The sequence below is a fragment of the Triticum urartu genome, chromosome 7A (assembly GCF_056163025.1).
Source record: "Triticum urartu cultivar PI428250 chromosome 7A, HENAU_Tu73, whole genome shotgun sequence".
NCBI lineage: Eukaryota > Viridiplantae > Streptophyta > Magnoliopsida > Poales > Poaceae > Triticum > Triticum urartu.
In genome coordinates this window covers 49,833,716-49,838,711 of record NC_141879.1, presented here as the reverse complement: position 1 = coordinate 49,838,711, position 4,996 = coordinate 49,833,716, and positions in this window count along the sequence as shown.

Sequence of the window (4,996 nt, the reverse complement as noted above, 5' to 3'; positions counted from 1 at the left end):
CTAGCTGATTCGTGTTCCCATAAATTGTGTGCTCACAAAATCCCTAGGCATAGGAAGTGGGTTAGGTTTAAATGTGCTAGTCATATTCTTCATGATGCTCTCTTTATGTTCAAGTCTTATCTTTCATGTGAGCATCATTGAAATCATCATGCCTAGCTACAAGGCATTAAAAAAAGCGCTTGTTGGGAGACAACCCAATATTTACCCTTACTGTTTTTGTGTGTTTACATGATTAAGCTACTGTAGTAATCATGTTTTATAGCTTTTGTTTCAATAAAGTGCCAAGTAAGACCTTTGGAAAGACTTGGGTGAAAGTTAATGTGATCTTGCTGTAAAAAACAGAAACTTTACGCTCACGAGATTAGCTGCCATTTTTTACATATGTATGATTTGGTGCTGATTATTTTTGCAGAAGATTAATAGACAAATTCCTAACGTCTACCAATTTATTTCATAATTTTTTGAGTAGCATAAGTATGGTTAGTGTTCAGATCATTACAGACTGTTCTGTTTCTGACAGATTCTGTTTTCATTGCATAGTTTGCTTGTTTTCTAGTTTCTATGACTTATATTCCTCAATATAAATTATAGGAATGATATGGTACAGTAGGCATTGTGTGAGAACAATTACGATCTTTGTCTTTGACAGTACCAAGGTGAATGGTTTACTCTTTATCATACTAACCTATCTCACGAAGTTCCGTTAAGTTTTGTGTGATTGAAGTTTTCAAGCTTTGGGTGCGATATCGATATGAGGAGAATAAGGAGTGGAAAGACCCTAATCTTGGGGATCCCCAAGGCACCCCAAGGTAATATTAAAGGAAGACTCAAGCGCCTAAGCTTGGGGATGCCCCAGAAGGCATCCCCTCTTTCGTCTTCAAAACTATCGGTATACCTTACTCGGAGCTATATTTTATTCGTCACATGATATGTGTTTTGCTTGGAGCGTATTTTCAATTTTACTTGCTGTTTGAATAAAATAATTGGATCTGAAATCTTAAATGAAAAAGAATCCTCCCATGGCTAGTTAATTATTTGACTACTTAGTGTCCTTCACTCATATCTTTTTGGAGTAGTTTGTCATTACTCACGTGGTTCACATATATCCTATGAGTAAATGGTTGAATGAATTGAATATCATAAATCTCAATTTATATACGTTTCATATGCTTATACCATGGGGAGTAATGACTTCATATAGAATAAGTATAGTTAGTAAACTTATTGAAAGTTAGCAAACGTAGAATTGGTCACTTGAACAATTCATGAAAGAATATTGAAGGAAGAGAGATTTCACATATAAATATACTATCTTGGACATCTTTTGTAATTGTGAGCACTCATTAAAATATGACATGCTAAAAGGTTGATGTCAGACAAGAAAGACAACGTAATGGGTTATGGTTTCTTATATCCGAAATAAAATATATTATCTTGGATCATCCAACATGTTGAGCTTGCTTTTCCCCCTCATGCTAGCCAAATTCTTTGCACCAAGTAGAGATACTACTTGTGCTTCCAAACATTCCTTAACCAGTTTTGCCATGAGAGTCCACCATACCTACCTATGGATTGAGTAAGATCCTTCAAGTAAGTTGTCATCGGTGCATGCAATAAAAATTGCCCTCTAAATATGTATGATCTATTAATGTGGAGAAAATAAGCTTTATACGATCTTGTGATGTGGAAGAAATAAAAGCGACGGACTGCATAATAAAGGTCCATATCACAAGTGGCAATATAAAGTGATGTTCTTTTGCATTAAGATTTTGTGCATCCAACTATAAAAACGCATGACAGCCTCTGCTTCCCTCTGCGAAGGGCATATCTTTTAATTTTATCTTGTACCTTATGCAAGAGTCATGGTGATCTTCACCTTTCCTTTTTACATTTTATCCTTTGGCAAGCACATTGTGTTGAAAAGATCCTGATATATATATATATATATATATATATATATATATATATATATATCCAATTGGATGTAAGTTATCATGAACTATTATTGTTGACATTACCCTTGAGGTAAAAGGCTGGGAGGCGAATCTATAAGCCCTTATCTTTGTGTCTGATTAAAACTCTGAATCCATAAATATCACATGAGTGTTAGAAATTGTGAAAGATTAAATGATAGTTGAGTATGTGGAGTTTGCTAAACTAAAGCTCTGACATAGACCCTTCCTGAAAATAAGATGAATTGCAATTGTTTGATGACTGAGAATATAGTTTGTTAGTTTCAAGAAAGTTTATGATCTATACTTTAACATGTGAATAGCTTATTACTTGATCATGAAAAGTTTTATGAAGATGAGCTACTGTTATGATATATAATGATGTTATAAAAAGTAATTGAAACTATCATTGATGAAATTTATGCACTTGCTAGCATTCACACTTCATAAATTATTTCTTTTATCATTTACCTACTCGAGGACGAGTAGGAATTAAGCTTGGGGATGCTGATACGTCTCCAATGGATCTATAATTTATGAAGTATTCATGCTATTATATTATAAACCTTGGATGTTTTATATGCATTTATATGCTATTTTATATGATTTTTGAGACTAACCTATTAACCTAGTGCCCAGTGCCAGTTTCTGTTTTTTCCTTGTTTTTGAGTTTTACAGAAAAGGAATATCAAACGGAGTCCAATTGACGTGCCAATTTTTGATGATTTTTTATGGACCAAAAGAAGACCCCGGAGTAAAAGAGTTGGGCTAGGAGAGTCCCAGGGCGTCCATGAGGGTGGGGGGCGCGCCCACCCCCCCAGGCGTGTGGTCCTGCCTCGTGGACGCTTCGGGCACCTCCTTGACATGAGACCGACGCCAAAAATTCCTATAAATACAGAAACCTCGGAAAATTAACCTAGATCGGGAGTTCCGCCGCCAGAAGCCTCCGTAGCCACCGAAGACCAATCTAGGCCCTCTCTGGCACCCTGCCGGAGGGGGCCGTCATCACCGGAGGGCATGGAGGAGGATCCCAGAAGGACCATATTCACCATGAAGGCCAAGGACGAGAGGGATAACCTCTCCCCATCTAGGGGGAGGCCATGGAGGAGGAAGCACAAGGGGAGAACCTCTCCTCCTCTCTCTCAGTGGCACCGGAGTGCCATCGGAAGGGGAATCGTTGCCGCGGTGATCGTCTTCATCAACATCACCATCATCATCATCACCCTCATCTCTTTTACGCGGTCCACTCTCTCGCACCCCGCTGTAATCCCTACTTGAACATGGTGCTTTATGCCACATATTATGATCCAATGATGTGTTGCCATCCTATGATGTTTTGAGTAGATATCTTTTGTCTTTGGGTTGATTGATGATCTAGACTGGTATGAGTTGTATGGTTTACTTTGATGTTTTCCTATGGTGCCCTCCGTGTCGCGCAAGCGTGAGGGGTTCCGCTGTAGGATGTTGCAATACGTTCATGATTCACTTATGGTGGGTTGGTGAGTGACTGAAACACAAACCTGAGTAAGGGGGTTGTTGCGTATGGGAATAAAAAGGACTTGATGCTTTAATGCTATGGTTGGGTTTTACCTTAATGATCTTTAGTAGTTGCGGATGCTTGGTAGAGTTCCAATCATAAGTGCATATGATCCAAGTAGATAAAGTATGTTAGCGTATGCCTCTCCCTCATATGAAACTACAATAGTGATTACCGGTCTTGTTAACGATTGCCTAGGACAATTCCACACACCGATCCACCATTATTCCACACTCACTATTTATAATATTTAGTAATATATTCTAACTTCATGATAAGAGCACCTACTTTTATATTTTAGCTCTCCGATATCATACAAAGTTATCCTCTTCATACCCACAACCTAGTTTTGTTTCTCGTTGCTAGTTGGAAGCAAACGTTCGGTGTACGTAGAGTCGTATCAGTGACAGATAGGGCTTGAGAGAATATTAATCTTACCTTTAGCTCCTTGTGGGTTCGACACTCCATATTTATCACTTCCACCTTTGGAAATTGCTACGATGATTCCTTGCACTTGGGGATTATCACATACATGTCCCAGTTGGGCCTGGTTGAGGGAAAACGGGCGAAAAAAACAAACATATGCACCTCGTTTGGTTGCCCACATCAAGGCTGCCTGCATTAGGGGATCGGTTTCCACACGGTGTTTCGCGTCCTGCATTGTTTTCAACTGTTTTAGTGTTTCGTTAACTAGATTTTTCCTCTCGGAAAAATGAGAAGAGTGATTCTCTCTGCTTTCATCTGTTTTAGTGTTCTATTAACTACATTTTTCCTCTCGCAAAAAAAATAGATTTTCCATACTCTTGTCTTCATTTTTCCGCAAAAAAATGTGATTTTTTCCCGAAAAGGAGGATAACCCTCGGCCTTTGCATCAAGCGATGCACACAACCATAACAAATCATGAATTATGTTGGACACATCATATTTCAACAAAGCACAAACTAAGCCAAAGTGTCACTGTGAAGAGACATCTATGAAGAAGACAACCTTAATAAAAAGAAACAAACAACATAAACAAGGTGAACATTGACTAGCTGGAAACTATGGACGCATCTTCGGTGGCCGGATTACTCCCTTCTAAGGCAACGGTTGATACCTACTGTGTGTCTACTTCTTCGGTTGGCGGTTGGCCTAGCTTTGCAGTTACTTCATGAGACCAATTGTTTTGAGAAAAATATTGTGCTCTTTCATCGTTGAGGCCTTGAGGGTCTCTATCACCTTATGTAGGGAGAATGTGGATAGGGCAAATTGTTTTGTGTTGCATTCGATTGTGTATTGACGTTCTATGTGAAACCAACACTTGGTGTGTGTATTTCACCAGCATGTAACCCTCTCTCCCTTACATTCCCGTCGTCCGCCTATGGTTCTATATGCCCATCCTTCTTGTAATCTTGACAATTCAAGTCACAACTCAACAAATACACCTTAAGGTGACTACCTTACAAAACTATTAATCATCCTTGATGTGTGATCTGGCAGAAGATGTTCAGCCCTACCAATTCATAGT